The sequence below is a fragment of the Lampetra planeri genome, chromosome 76, assembly GCF_965212315.1.
Source record: "Lampetra planeri chromosome 76, kcLamPlan1.2.h2, whole genome shotgun sequence".
Classification (NCBI taxonomy): Eukaryota; Metazoa; Chordata; class Hyperoartia; order Petromyzontiformes; family Petromyzontidae; genus Lampetra; species Lampetra planeri.
Window position 1 is genome coordinate 2,872,277 of NC_136181.1, and position 18,065 is coordinate 2,890,341.

Consider the following 18,065-nt stretch of genomic DNA (forward strand, 5'->3'; position numbering starts at 1 on the left):
CGTCTCCACACACAGTGTCTCTTAGCGTCTACACACACAGCGTCTCACACACAGCGTCTAAGCACATAGCGTCACACACACAGCGTCTCACACACAGCGTCTCTTAGCGTCTACACACACAGCGTCTCACACACAGCGTCACCGCACAAAGCGTCTCAGACACAGCGTCTCCACACACAGCGTCTCTTAGCGTCTACACACACAGCGTCTCACACACAGCGTCTCCGCACATAGCGTCACACACACAGCGTCTCACACACAGCGTCTCCACACACAGCGTCTCTTAGCGTCTACACACACAGCGTCTCACACACAGCGTCTCCGCACATAGCGTCACACACACAGCGTCACACACACAGCGTCTCCGCACACAGTGTCTCCACGCACAGCGACTCCACGCACAGCGTCTCGCACACAGCGTCTCCGCACACAGAGTCTCCACACACAGCGTCTCCACACACAGCGTCTCCGCACACAGCGTCTCCGCACACAGCGACTCCACACACAGCGTCTCACACACAGCATCTCCACACAGCGTCTCACACACAGCGTCTCACGCACAGCGACTCCACGCACAGCGTCTCGCACACAGCGTCTCCACACACAGCGTCTCACACACAGCGTCTCCACACACAGCGTCTCCGCACACAGCGACTCCGCACACAGCGTCTCCGCACACAGCGTCTCACACACAGCGTCTCCACACACAGCATCTCACACACAGCGTCTCCACACACAGCGTCTCCACACAGCGTCTCACACACAGGGTCTCACACACAGCGTCTCCACACACAGCGTCTCCACACAGCGTCTCCACACACAGCGTCTCACACACAGCGTCTCACAAACAGCGTCTCCACACACAGCGTCTCACACACAGCGTCTCACACACAGCATCTCCGCACACAGCGACTCCGCACACAGCGTCTCCGCACACAGCGTCTCACACACAGCGTCTCCACACACAGCGTCTCCACACAGCGTCTCCACACACAGCGTCTCCGCACACAGCGTCTCACACACAGCGTCTCACACACAGCATCTCCGCACACAGCGACTCCGCACACAGCGTCTCCGCACACAGCGTCTCACACACAGCGTCTCCACACACAGCGTCTCCACACACAGCGTCTCACACACAGCGTCTCCACACACAGCGTCTCCACACAGCGTCTCCACACACAGCGTCTCCGCACACAGCGTCTCCGCACACAGCGTCTCACACACAGCGTCTCACACACAGCGTCTCCGCACACAGCGACTATGCACACAGCGTCTCACACACAGCGTCTCCGCACACAGCGTCTCACACACAGCGTCTCACACACAGCGTCTCCACACACAGCGTCTCACACACAGCGTCTCACACACAGCGTCTCCACACACAGCGTCTCCGCACACAGCGTCTCACACACAGCGTCTCACACACTCAGCGTCTCCACACACAGCGTCTCCACACAGCGTCTCACACACAGCGTCTCACACACAGCGTCTCACACACAGCGTCTCCACACACAGCGTCTCCGCACACAGCGTCTCACACACAGCGTCTCCACACACAGCATCTCCACACACAGCGTCTCACACACAGCGTCTCCACACACAGCGTCACCGCACACAGCGTCTCCACACACAGCGTCACCGCACACAGCGTCTCACACACAGCATCTCCACACACAGCGTCTCCACACACAGCGTCTCACACACAGCGTCTCCACACACAGCGTCTCCACACAAAGCGTCTCACACACAGCGTCTCACACACAGCATCTCACACACAGCATCTCACACACAGCGTCTCACACACAGCGTCTCACACACAGCGTCTCCACACACAGCGTCTCTGCACACAGCGTCTCACACACAGCATCTCCACACACAGCGTCTCCACACACAGTGACTCCACACACAGCGACTCCACACACAGCGACTCCACACACAGCGTCTCCACACACAGCGTCTCCACACACAGTGACTCCACACACAGCGACTCCACACACAGCGTCACCGCACACAGCGTCTCCACACACAGCGTCACCGCACACAGCGTCTCACACACAGCGTCTCCACACACAGTGTCTCTTAGCGTCTACACACACAGCGTCTCACACACAGCGTCTAAGCACATAGCGTCACACACACAGCGTCTCACACACAGCGTCTCTTAGCGTCTACACACACAGCGTCTCACACACAGCGTCACCGCACAAAGCGTCTCAGACACAGCGTCTCCACACACAGCGTCTCTTAGCGTCTACACACACAGCGTCTCACACACAGCGTCTCCGCACATAGCGTCACACACACAGCGTCTCACACACAGCGTCTCCACACACAGCGTCTCTTAGCGTCTACACACACAGCGTCTCACACACAGCGTCTCCGCACATAGCGTCACACACACAGCGTCACACACACAGCGTCTCCGCACACAGTGTCTCCACGCACAGCGACTCCACGGACAGCGTCTCGCACACAGCGTCTCCGCACACAGAGTCTCCACACACAGCGTCTCCACACACAGCGTCTCCGCACACAGCGTCTCCGCACACAGCGACTCCACACACAGCGTCTCACACACAGCATCTCCACACAGCGTCTCACACACAGCGTCTCACGCACAGCGACTCCACGCACAGCGTCTCGCACACAGCGTCTCCACACACAGCGTCTCACACACAGCGTCTCCACACACAGCGTCTCCGCACACAGCGACTCCGCACACAGCGTCTCCGCACACAGCGTCTCACACACAGCGTCTCCACACACAGCATCTCACACACAGCGTCTCCACACACAGCGTCTCCACACAGCGTCTCACACACAGCGTCTCCACACAGCATCTCCACACACAGCGTCTCACACACAGCGTCTCACAAACAGCGTCTCCACACACAGCGTCTCACACACAGCGTCTCACACACAGCATCTCCGCACACAGCGACTCCGCACACAGCGTCTCCGCACACAGCGTCTCACACACAGCGTCTCCACACACAGCGTCTCCACACAGCGTCTCCACACACAGCGTCTCCGCACACAGCGTCTCACACACAGCGTCTCACACACAGCATCTCCGCACACAGCGACTCCGCACACAGCGTCTCCGCACACAGCGTCTCACACACAGCGTCTCCACACACAGCGTCTCCACACACAGCGTCTCACACACAGCGTCTCCACACACAGCGTCTCCACACAGCGTCTCCACACACAGCGTCTCCACACACAGCGTCTCCGCACACAGCGTCTCACACACAGCGTCTCACACACAGCGTCTCCGCACACAGCGACTATGCACACAGCGTCTCACACACAGCGTCTCCGCACACAGCGTCTCACACACAGCGTCTCACACACAGCGTCTCCACACACAGCGTCTCACACACAGCGTCTCACACACAGCGTCTCCACACACAGCGTCTCCGCACACAGCGTCTCACACACAGCGTCTCACACACTCAGCGTCTCCACACACAGCGTCTCCACACAGCGTCTCACACACAGCGTCTCACACACAGCGTCTCCACACACAGCGTCTCCGCACACAGCGTCTCACACACAGCGTCTCACACACTCAGCGTCTCCACACACAGCGTCTCCACACAGCGTCTCACACACAGCGTCTCACACACAGCGTCTCCACACAGCGTCTCACACACAGCGTCTCCACACACAGCGTCTCACACACAGCGTCTCACACACAGCGTCTCCACACACAGCGTCTCCGCACACAGCGTCTCCGCACACAGCGTCTCACACACTCAGCGTCTCCACACACAGCGTCTTCGCACACACCGAATCCGCACACAGCGTCTCACACACAGCGTCTCCGCACACAGCGTCTCACACACAGCGTCTCCACACACAGCATCTCACACACAGCATCTCACACACAGCGTCTCCACACACAGCGTCTCACACACAGCGTCTCCACACACAGCGTCTCACACACAGCGACTCCACACACAGCGTCTCCACACACAGCGTCTCCACACACAGCGCCTCACACACAGCATCTCACACACAGCGTATCACACACAGCGTCTTCACACACAGAGTCTGACACACAGCGTCTCCACACACAGCGTCTCCACACACAGCGTCTTCACACACAGCGTCTCCACACACAGCGTCTCACACACAGCGTCTCCACACACAGCGTCTCTACACACAGCCACTCCACAAACAGCATCTCCACACACAGCGTCTCACTCACAGCGTCTCCACACACAGCGTCTCACACACAGCGTCTCACACACAGCGACTCCACACACAGCGTCTCACACACAGCGTCTCCACACACAGCGTCTCCGCACACAGCGTCTCCACACACAGCGTCTCCGCACACAGCGTCTCCGCACACAGCGTCTCCACACACAGCGTCTCACACACAGCGACTCCACACACAGCGTCTCCACACACAGCGTCTCACACACAGCGTCTCACACACAGCGACTCACACACAGCGTCTCACACACAGCGACTCACACACAGCGACTCACACACAGCGTCTCCACACACAGCATCTCACACACAGCGTCTCCACACACAGCGTCTCCACAAACAGCGTCTCCACACACAGCGTCTCACACACAGCATCTCCGCACACAGCGTCTCCACACACAGCGTCTCACACACAGCGTCTCACACACAGCGTCACACACACAGCGTCTCCACACACAGCGTCACACACACAGCGTCTCCACACTCAGCGTCACACACACAGCGTCTCACACAGCGTCACACACATAGCGTCTCACACACAGCGTCTCACACACAGCGTCTCACACACAGCGACTCCACACACAGCGACTCCACACACAGCGTCTCACACACACAGCGTCTCACACACAGCGTCTCCACACACAGCGTCTCACACACAGTGTCTCACACACAGCGTCTCCACACACAGCGTCTCCACACACAGCGTCTCACACACAGCGTCACACACACAGCGTCTCCACACACAGCATCACACACACAGCGTCTCCACACACAGCGTCTCCGCACACAGCGTCTCCACACACAGCGTCTCACACACAGCGTCTCTGCACACAGCGTCTCCGCACACAGCGTCTCCACACACAGCGTCTCACACACAGCGTCTCCACACTCAGCGTCACACACACAGCGTCTCACACACAGCGTCACACACATAGCGTCTCACACACAGCGTCTCCACACTCAGCGTCACACACACAGCGTCTCACACACAGCGTCACACACATAGCGTCTCACACACAGCGTCTCACACACAGCGTCTCACACACAGCGACTCCACACACAGCGACTCCACACACAGCGTCTCACACACACAGCGTCTCACACACAGCGTCTCCACACACAGTGTCTCACACACAGCGTCTCCACACACATCGTCTCACACACAGCGTCTCACACACAGCGTCTCACACACTCAGCGTCTCCACACACAGCGTCTCCGCACACACCGAATCCGCACACAGCGTCTCACACACAGCGTCTCCGCACACAGCGTCTCACACACAGCGTCTCCACACACAGCGTCTCACACACAGCATCTCACACACAGCGTCTCCACACACAGCGTCTCACACACAGCGTCTCCACACAGTGTCTCACACACAGCGACTCCACACACAGCGTCTCCACACACAGCGTCTCAAACACAGCATCTCACACACAGCGTATCACACACAGCGTCTTCACACACAGCGTCTGACACACAGCGTCTCCACACACAGCGTCTCCACACACAGCGTCTTCACACACAGCGTCTCCACCCACAGCGTCTCAAACACAGCGTCTCCACACACAGCGTCTCTACACACAGCGACTCCACACACAGTATCTCCACACACAGCGTCTCACTCACAGCGTCTCCACACACAGCGTCTCACACACAGCGTCTCACACACAGCGACTCCACACACAGCGTCTCACACACAGCGTCTCCACACACAGCGTCTCCGCACACAGCGTCTCCGCACACAGCGTCTCCGCACACAGCGTCTCCACACACAGCGTCTCCACACACAGCGTCTCACACACAGCGACTCCACACACAGCGTCTCCACACACAGCGTCTCACACACAGCGACTCACACACAGCGTCTCACACACAGCGACTCACATACAGCGACTCACACACAGCGTCTCCACACACAGCATCTCACACACAGCGTCTCCACACACAGCGTCTCCACAAACAGCGTCTCCACACACAGCGTCTCACACACAGCATATCCGCACACAGCGTCTCCACACACAGCGTCTCACACACAGTGTCTCACACACAGCGTCACACACACAGGGTCTCCACACACAGCGTCACACACACAGCGTCTCCACACTCAGCGTCACACACACAGCGTCTCACACACAGCGTCACACACAGCGTCTCACATACAGCGTCTCACACACAGCGACTCCACACACAGCGACTCCACACACAGCGTCTCACACACACAGCGTCTCACACACAGCGTCTCCACACACAGATTCTCACACACAGTGTCTCACACACAGCGTCTCCACACACAGCGTCTCACACACAGCGTCTCAAACACAGCGACTCACACACAGCGACTCCACACACAGCGACTCCACACACAGCGTCTCACACACAGCGACTCACACACAGCGACTCACACACAGCGACTCCACACACAGCGACTCCACACACAGAGTCTCCACACTCAGCGTCTCCACACACAGCGTCTCCACACACAGCGTCTCACACACAGCGTCTCACACACAGCAACTCACACACAGCGTCTCCAAACACAGCGACTCACACACAGCGACTCACACACAGTGTCTCCACACACAGCGACTCCACACACAGCGTCTCCACACACAGCGACTCACACACAGCGTCTCCACACACAGCGTCTCCACACACAGCGTCTCACACACAGCGTCACACACACAGCGTCTCCACACACAGCATCACACACACAGCGTCTCCACAAACAGCGTCTCCGCACACAGCGTCTCCACACACAGCGTCTCACACACAGCGTCTCTGCACACAGCGTCTCCGCACACAGCGTCTCCACACACAGCATCTCACACACAGCGTCTCCACACTCAGCGTCACACACACAGCGTCTCACACACAGTGTCACACACATAGCGTCTCACACACAGTGTCTCACACACAGCGTCTCCACACACAGCGTCTCACACACAGCGTCTCACACACAGCGACTCACACACAGCGACTCCACACACAGCGACTCCACACACAGCGTCTCACACACAGCGACTCACACACAGCGACTCACACACAGCGACTCCACACACAGCGACTCCACACACAGCGTCTCCACACACAGCGTCTCCACAAACAGCGTCTCCACACACAGCGTCTCACACACAGCGTCTCCACACACAGCGTCTCCACAAACAGCGTCTCCACACACAGCGTCTCACACACAGCATATCCGCACACAGCGTCTCCACACACAGCGTCTCACACACAGTGTCTCACACACAGCGTCACACACACAGGGTCTCCACACACAGCGTCACACACACAGCGTCTCCACACTCAGCGTCACACACACAGCGTCTCACACACAGCGTCACACACAGCGTCTCACATACAGCGTCTCACACACAGCGACTCCACACACAGCGTCTCACACACACAGCGTCTCACACACAGCGTCTCCACACACAGATTCTCACACACAGTGTCTCACACACAGCGTCTCCACACACAGCGTCTCACACACAGCGTCTCAAACACAGCGACTCACACACAGCGACTCCACACACAGCGACTCCACACACAGCGTCTCACACACAGCGACTCACACACAGCGACTCACACACAGCGACTCCACACACAGCGACTCCACACACAGAGTCTCCACACTCAGCGTCTCCACACACAGCGTCTCCACACACAGCGTCTCACACACAGCATCTCACACACAGCAACTCACACACAGCGTCTCCAAACACAGCGACTCACACACAGCGACTCACACACAGTGTCTCCACACACAGCGACTCCACACACAGCGTCTCCACACACAGCGACTCACACACAGCGTCTCCACACACAGCGTCTCCACACACAGCGTCTCACACACAGCGTCACACACACAGCGTCTCCACACACAGCATCACACACACAGCGTCTCCACAAACAGCGTCTCCGCACACAGCGTCTCCACACACAGCGTCTCACACACAGCGTCTCTGCACACAGCGTCTCCGCACACAGCGTCTCCACACACAGCATCTCACACACAGCGTCTCCACACTCAGCGTCACACACATAGCGTCTCACACACAGTGTCTCACACACAGCGTCTCCACACACAGCGTCTCACACACAGCGTCTCACACACAGCGACTCACACACAGCGACTCCACACACAGCGACTCCACACACAGCGTCTCACACACAGCGACTCACACACAGCGACTCACACACAGCGACTCCACACACAGCGACTCACACACAGCGACTCCACACACAGCGACTCACACACAGCGTCTCCACACACAGCGACTCAAACACAGCGTCTCCACACACAGCGACTCACACACAGCGACTCACACACAGTGTCTCCACACACAGCGACTCCACACACAGCGTCTCCACACACAGCGTCTCCACACACAGCGTCTCACACACAGCGTCACACACACAGCGTCTCCACACACAGCATCACACACACAGCGTCTCCACACACAGCGTCTCCGCACACAGCGTCTCCACACACAGCGTCTCACACACAGCGTCTCTGCACACAGCGTCTCCGCACACAGCGTCTCCACACACAGCGTCTCACACACAGCGTCACACACACAGCGTCTCCACACACAGCGTCTCCGCACACAGCGTCTCCACACACAGCGTCTCACACACAGCGTCTCTGCACACAGCGTCTCCGCACACAGCGTCTCCACACACAGCATCACACACACAGCGTCTCCACACACAGCGTCTCCGCACACAGCGTCTCCGCACACAGCATCTCCACACACAGCGTCACACACACAGCGACTCCGCACACAGCGTCTCCACACACAGCGTCTCACACACAGCGTCTCCGCACAGCGTCTCCACACACAGCGTCTCCACAAACAGCGTTTCACACACAGCAACTACACACACAGCGACTCCGCACACAGCGTCTCCGCACACAGCGTCTCCACACACAGCGACTCCACACACAGCGTCTCCGCACACAGCGTCTCCACACACAGCGTCACACACACAGCGACTCAGCACACAGCGTCTCCACCACCCTACGCGGCTGAAGGTAAATTTTCCGCGGTCTGACTCGGCAGCGATGGCAGAGCGCGCGGCGCTCCACTTGGGAGCAGCAACGAGCATCCTCAGGATGATGCAGAAAATTGGAGTTTTAAAAAACCAGGAAGTGAGCGCTAAACGCTGGGTGCAGCGTGTGGCCTCAGGGTCTTAACGAGCGACGTTCGGCGCTGAGTTGATTCGTGACACGGATGGTGGGTCCCATGTAGCCAGTTGCCCTGCTGTTTTACACCAGAGATCCGTGGTATGTAGGTGCGTACGTATGGTGAACTTCTTTTGCACCGAACGTAGTCAACCGTTTACACCATTGGTACTTCATTTGCCAGTAAAAAATATAATTGGTTTTTTACCCTTTTATCTGAAAAATTATCATATTTTTTACTGGCAAATGAGGTTCCAATGGTGTAAATGCTTATCCCCGAGCTCTTATACTCTGATGGTGCATTATCCTTGAGTTGTGCGCCTTTTGGCGTCATCTGGTCCAACACCATGTGAGACTAGGCTCTAAGGAAGGCTGTCTCGGCTGTGGACCAACCAACTTCAAGGACAGTGCATACATTATCAGAGTTGTGTTTTTTGTTTACATTATGACTGCAGGTATTGTGGTCTATGCAAACATGACTCCTTGTAAAAAAGGTGTCAATTTTGTTGCCAGATAGAAGGGTAAAAAACAATTATCATATTTTTTTACTGGCAAATGAGGTTTCAATGGTGTAAATGCTTACCCCGAGCTCTCATACTCTGATGGTGCATTGTCTTTGAGTTGTGCGCCTTTTGGCGTCATCTGGACCAACACCATGTGAGACTAGGCTCTAAGGAAAGCTGTCTCGGGTGTGGACCAATCAACTTCAAGGACAGTGCATACATTATCAGAGTTATGTTTTTTGTTTGCATTATGACTGCAGGTACAGTGATCCCTCGTTTATCGCGGTTAATGGGGACCGGAACCCCTCGCGATCGGTGAAAATCCGCGAAGTAGGATTGGCCCCCTAGGGATTTCCGTGTATGTGTGTGTGGGTACCAGAATGTTTAAAATATGTATATTTATACTTTATATATATTTTACTTAAATCTATTTAATTATAAAACCTTAATATTATACATTCACTCTCTCTCTCATACGATACGTATTATGGTGTTCTACACTCACCAATGACAGTAGTATCTTGAGACTTGACTCCAGTAATGACGATGACGATGACAATGACGATGACAATGACGACGATGACAGACCTGTGCAGTTCGATGAATGTGATGATGAATGATGATGATGATGGTGTTACTGCACAGGTATAATGAGGCCTTTAAATCAGTTCGAAAAATCCGCGATGCACTGAGGCCGCGAAACTTGAACCGCGAAGTGGCGAGGGATTACTGTATTGTAGTCTATGCAAACATGACTCCTTGTAAAAGAAAAAAGGTGTCAGTTTTGTTGCCAGATAAAAGGGTAAAAAACCAATAATCGTAGCCAACCGTGTTAATCAGAGGTACGGCAAATGGCCGTTGTGAACAGAGATGACAGAAAATGGCTTAAGCTAATTAATCCATTCTAGATTTGAAGCTTTCGTGACTGCAAGGAATCATATTCTTAGGTTTTTTCGGTAAAGTCACGTAGGTAAAACATCAAAGTTAATGAAAATAAAATAAAATAAAACAAAAATCACGACGTTTCGGAGGCAGCACAAGTCTCCGTCATCAGGTGGGACCGTCACAGCCGAATTAGCTGCATCAAGTGAGGCAATGATTCAAGATGTAATCCCTTATAAGCAAGTTGAAGGGGGGAGGAGAGGGGGGGGAGCTCATCAGAATGTGGTAGCCAATGAATGGAACGTATCGGGAGGGAGGGGGGCGGGAGGGGGAGGGGGGGGCGGGGCCAAAAAAATGGACGACGGCTTGGACGCGGTTGCTGCACACGCCAACACAATGGACAGAGAGGGGGAGGGGAGGTCTGATACACATGATAGAACAAAGGAACGAAAATGGCCATGTTTATACCAATGCTGGCTGAACAATGAAGAGAGTACTGTTAAAAAATTACTGGGGATGTTAACACTCGGTAAAGTAAAGTAAAATAGTGCCTGTCAGATAAGATGGTCCAAAAAAGTGTAATTAAGTCTTTTTTGCGTGGTTGATAACATCTTTCCAATGATTACTAAGTTTGTACCCATCATCACGGTTGAAATGATGTCTGTGTTTGTATATTTGTATGGCTTCGTGTACAAACCTTTGATGGTAGCCGGGAGGTTTGCAGAGAACCTTGGTCTCGGAAAAGACAATTTCATGAGAGCCCACCGAGTTGTAGCAATGATCGGCAACGGCAGAAGAATCAGTTCTGCCGTGTTTCAGATCTGACTTGTGCTCGCGGACACGATCAGAAACATGACGTTTCGTTTCTCCAATGTAGCAATCACCACAAATGCAACTCAATTTGTAGACTCCAGGATACTGTAAGTCAGGAACGACATCCTACGTGACTTTACCGAAAAAACCTAATTAATCGAGACAAAAAGATTATCGGGGAGATGGGTGAGTGAGGGCTAATTGTATCTGTTTTGATTGATGGCCACTTCCACAGCCTCAGGGAGGCCATCTCTGGCCCCGCTCTCTTACCCTGAGGGGACACCCCATCTCAGGCCTTTATGAGACCTTGTTTCAGTAGCTCTCTCTCTCTCGCCCAGAGGTCGCAAACGGGTTTTGATTCCTTACCCGTACCCGGCCGCACCAGGACCGCAAATGGGTACCCGTACCCGGCCGGGTACGGGTAGCCGTTCCCTACCCGTACCCTACCCGAAATGAGTGACAAACGGTTACTCACCAGTGACTCACGGCCTACCTGTACCCGGCCACGGCCGCACCAGGGTCGCAAACGGCTACCCGTACCCGTACCCGGCCGGGTACGGGTAGCCGGGTATCGGGTAAGGTACGGGTATCGGGTACCCGGTTGCGACCTCTGCTCTCACCTGAAGACGATTGCCTGTGTTGCGATCGAAACATCGTGATCTATTTTTCTATCTACGTAACTTTACCGAAAAACCCAAAGAGTACTTATCTGTTTACCAAGTGATAAGTGTTGAAATACGAAAAAAAAAATCCTGGGCAGCATCACGTGGTGCAGTGAGCACAGCAGCAACAGCAAATCATACAATCGTCAACATAAAATGAGTGTAGTAGGGTCCTTAAGGGATATTGCACAACTAATGAGGTCTTTGACGGTCATGAACAAAACACGCCAATGAAAAGGAGTGCAAATGTAATTTCAGAACAAGAACCAGGAGACGAAGTTAGGTACAGGTCCAAGTAAGCTCTATACAGTAGATCATCGATTGTCCAGCGGCTTCAGGGGGAAAGGGGGCACCGGATTTTCAAAAACGATGGAGAGTCACTGCATCATAATCATTTAAAATATCTTATTTCTGCACAGTCTTGTGTAACATGTTTTTGGGTGTTGTGTACATTTGAAAGTTTTTTAAATGTCTTACTAAATTGGCATAAACATACAAAGAGAGCAAAAAAAAATGTCCTGGTGTAAAAAGTTACTGTATTTACCATACCACACTTACCACTCCAGTCTCGAAGAGTCTGCATGGGATGATGTATCCACTACTATGCTCTTGATTTTAAGCTTTCGTGACTGCAGGAATCCATTCTCTCTGGTTCTTTCGGTAAAGTCACGTAGGTATAAAATAAAATAAATCACGACGTTTCGATAGCAACACAAGCAATCATCATCAGGTGGGAAAACCACAGCAAGAACATTTTTTGCCCCTCCCCCCTCTTTCCTATATAACCTCTTACCACGGCATCTCTCCCACTTCAGAAAAATAAATTCTTGCTGTGGGTTTCCCACCTGATGATGATTGCTTGTGTTGCAATCGAAACGTCGTGATTTTATTTTTAAAATCCTTTATATTAAGTTCGCTTGCTTGCTTGCTTGCGTGCTTGCTTCCTTGCTTAGGACCGTGCAAATCTTTCGGTCGTTTTTTAACCTACTTCCCGTGATCCAATCGAGCTGACATTTTGCACACAGACTCGTTGTGCGAGACAATTAATGTTCGTGAAAAAAAAATTCCCTAAATTGTACACTTTTTAGGCAAAAAAAATGTATTTTACATATATTCAAATAGAAGTCATTCATGGCTTTGGCTGAACGTCACAGTGTAGGAGCCCAGAGCGTGACACCTCCACAGGCCGTGGCGGAGTAGCGCAGTTGGTCGCGCCCTCGCTTCCCATGCCAAAAGTCGCGGGATCGATCCCCGCGTCCTCCACAGGCGAATATATTTTTAAATCCTTTATATTAAGTTCGCTGCCACGCATATAAAGGATTTATAGTGAAAAACTTTGTTTTTACGGGTTATACTTATTATTTTATACCTATGTGACTTTACCGAAAGAACCAGAGAGTACTACGCTCTTATTTCAACAACATGTGTTTGACGATCGCCGGACTGGTTTTTCCATTTTTGCTGGATCAGCCGGATAATAGTGGTAGGAACCTCCTGGTTACACCAGCCCACAGGGGATTATTGTGTCCGTCGTGCAGGAAGGGGCTGGGTGGGGAGGGGATGTTGCTCTCCAACACACTGGTGTGCTGTACTAATGTATTGGCATGTTCTGTGATCGTCACAAACCTTATTAATTGGCTGTGTGGTCGGGTGGTGGCGGGTTTAACGACACAGCCTTTATGTTTATGCGATCTAATCCAAACCTTAAATAGTTGAACCTCTTCCTGACAAATTGGAGGTATGGGGGGGGGGGAAACCAATTGGGTTATTTGGCATGTTGGAACAAGACGGAGATGTCAGTCCGAGCGGTGTTGGTGGCCATCGTGATGATGGGTGGCCATCGTGATGGCCATCGTGATGATGGTTAGCCACCGTGATGGATGGTCTTCGTGATGGGTTGCCATCTTGATGGGTGGCCATCGGAATGATGGATGGCCATCGTGATAGGTGGCCATCGTGACGGGTGGCCATCTTGATGATGGGTGGTCACCGTGATAGGTGGCCATCTTGATGATGGGTGGCCATCTTGATGGGTGGCCATCGTGATAGGTGGCCATCGTGATAGGGGGCGATCTTGACGGGTGGCCATCTTGATAGGTGGCCATCTTGATGATGGGTGGCCATCGTGACGGGTGGCCATCGTGATGATGGGTGGCCATCGTGATGATGGGTGGCCATCGTGATGATGGGTGGCCATCGTGATGATGGGTGGTCACCGTGATGATGGGTTGCCATCTTGATGATGGGTGGTCACCGTGATGAGGGGTGGTCACCGTGATGATGGGTGGTCACCGTGATGATGGGTGGTCACCGTGATGATGGGTGGTCACCGTGATGATGGGTGGTCACCGTGATGATGGGTGGTCACCGTGATGAGGGGTGGTGATCATTTCACGACGCCGAATCTATTTGGTCCACGTCACAGCGGCGAGCAAGTTGTTAGTTCTTTATTTTTTCTCACATCTCCGCGGTTTTTGTCGCTACGCACTTACACCTTTTCGCAAATCAACAACCACAAACAAATCACTTGCTAAATAAGAGAACTCAAGATTGAGCCAAACCATGCACTCCCGATTTAATACAGGATAAGAGCAGCCTTCTCGGAAGAAGCATAATTTTTTTTTTACCCGTCTGAAAATATACTCGGTTTAACACGAAGTAGTAGGGCTTTCGTGACCAATATCATACATGAGGTTCTGTTGGTGGCTTAGATCACGTAAATATCATTGCGTCGCTAAACCCGCCACCACCACAGCCAACCAGTAAGAGTTCCCCACGTCAAGAAAACGTGCCGATTAGTTGCATAGTTCAGCACTAACTGGTGTGTTGGAGTGCAACACCACCGCATTTACAATTCCAGGTTCGACGGTAATTACAAGCGGCATCATTGGGCGACAGCCAGAATTTTGTAGAAATCCTGTTTCATTCTTAAATAGACGGGGAAGTAAAGGCGATGTCGTCACTTGTGAGCCTACCAGTTTGTATGAATCTAGATTTGAAGTTTTCGTGACTGCAGGGATCCATACTCTTTGGTTCTTTCGGTAAAGTCACGTGGGTATAAAATAGAATAAATTAAATCACGACGTTTCGGGCGTAACCCACTGCAAGAAACAATTTATGAAGTTTGTGTTAACGTGACAACCTCTTGCTTAACTGTAAATGTTGTAGTGGGTTTACTCCCCAACACAGATACACAAGTTCTGAACTCGGTAACTAATCGCCACATTTTTTTTACGCGCTTTTTATTAACTCACTTGTTGTTGTATTCTCAAATCTTGTAACTAAATTTTAACCCATTTCCCAATGTGGTATCGACTGCAAACTTGGTATACTTATGTCTTACTGATGACAATACTATATTCTATCATTAAAAATAAATATTTTTCAACAATCTTTGTTACATGTTATGTTTCGGCTTGGGTCTAACTGTCCACGCTCAAATGACGTTGGCTGTAAATCACCACGGCCCCCTTACGTCATGGCAAGCCAAGGGGCCACTTCCTGGAGTCGTGGAGTTCTGCCATTACTCGTACGGTACATTTCATTAAAGCGTGTTTAAAATTTTTTTTTTTTTAAATATCACTTTTTAAATCCTTTATATTAAGTTCGCTTGCTTGCTTGCGTGCGTGCTTGCTTGCTTGCTTACGACCGTGCAAATCTTTCGGTCGTTTTTTAACCCACTTCCCGTGATCCAATCGAGCTGACATTTTCCACACAGACTCGTTGTGCGTGACAATGAATTTTCGTGAATTTTATTGTTCCAAAATCTTACACTGTTTAGGGAAATTTTTTTAAATATTTAATTACCAATTGCTTAATGCTGGCAGACAATCATCTGACCCATAGGTGGCAGCCATCTCAAGCCAGAGGACGAGAGGACTCTAGCCGCCACGCATATAAAGGATTTAGAGTGAAACACTTTGTTTTTACGGGTTAATTTTATTTATGTTCACAGACTCCGATTTGGCTGTGTCGGGGTGGTGGTGGTGGTGACATGTTTAACGTCGCCTTTATATTAACGAGATCTAACCCCACAACAAAAAAAAACTCATGGATGAAAACATACCGTTTTTGTTTCTGTCGGTCCTCAATTCACATCCTTCCATTTAATCATCTCTCACCGAGAGGAGGGAACGAGGGGAAACGATCCAAACCACGCACACCCAGCACCACACCACCACCACCACCACCGCCGCCACACAAACCCCATGAGCCACTCCGCTCACAGGTTTCGCTTTGAAAGACGACTTGGATTCACGTTCGAGTTGCCACGATATTTTTTCTCTCCCGTGACGCGCGATACGAGATCTCTCACTATTACCGTGATGTGCAAGTTGTCGCAATTGTATTTTTGGGACAACCACAGCAATAGTTTCTTGCTGTGGTTGTGCCAGCTGATGTGCGGACGCTTGTCTTGCGCCCAAAACGTCCTCATTTAAACAATTAGATGTTCTACCCACGTGACTTTACCGAAAGAACCAAAGAGTATGGGATCCCTGTAGTCACGAAAAGTTCAAATCTAGATCTCATGCAGACTCGCGCTGCCGACTGCTCCGTGAAATAATTTCACGAAGTGTTGATTTCATGGGCAATGCTTGTCCGGTTACACATTTGACTCCTTCTCACACCACCGTACATAGGCAACCATGGCTAATCGGAGGCGCGTGGCAAAAACTACAACGTGCGGCGCTCACAGCTAAAAAGTGAACCAAGTTGAATTTTGAACGCGGCGGATTTAGTAGTTTGCAGTTAAACGCCACTGGGCCAAGAGACAATTCCGCTACCGACTTGCGTTCCTGCTTCAAGAGACTTTGACCGCGTGGGAAATTTTTAAATGTGTGGACCCCTCAGAGCTGGGAGCCATGCTCACAGCTAAAAGCGAATCAGTTGCATTTTAACGCGACAGGTTTTAGCAGACGCACAGTTTTCCGTGACCGGGCCAAGCGTCAACTCCGCTACGACTTGAGTTCCTGTTGCAAGAGAACTTGGCCGCCGAGTGGCAGAATGAGAAATGTGTGGACCCTCAGGGCTGGGGGCTACGCTCACAAGCTAAAATAAGAGAATCGGTTTAATTTGAAGGCGACAGGTTTGTGCGGTTTGCAGTTCTCCGCGACCGGGCTTGAGAGACAAATTCGCTACGAGCGAGAAACACGGGGGCCACGTGGGCTACGTGCAGACACCATCCACACTGTGGAGTTGAAAAGCAGCAGCAGCAGCAGAGAGAGAAAGCGGCTCACGGGTTTGCCGGTAGCGGTGACGTTGTGCTGTTAACAGGAACTCCGCCAGAGTTGCCATGCGGACTGGGTACCACAGACGCCACGCGTGTACATGTGTGTGTGTGTGCACTGTGTGTGTGTACACTGTGTGTGCGTGTGTACACTGCGTGTGTGTGTACACTGCGTTTGTGTGTGTACACTGCGTGTGTGTGCACTGTGTGTGTGTACACTGTGTGTGTGTGTGTACTGTGTGTGTGTGTACACTGTGTGTGTGTGTGTACTGTGTGTGTGTGTACACTGTGTGTGTGTGTGCACTGTGTGTGTGTGTACACTGTGTGTGTGTGTGCACTGTGTGTGTACACTGCGTGTACGTGTGTGTGTACACTGCGTGTGTGTGTGCATGTGTGTACACTGTGTGTGTGTACACTGTGTGTGTGTGTGTGTACACTGTGTGTACACTGTGTGTGCGTACACTGTGTGTGTGTGTGTACACTGTATGTGTGTGTACACTGTGTGTGTACACTGCGTTTGTGTGTGTACACTGTGTGTTTGTGTGTACACTGTGTGTGT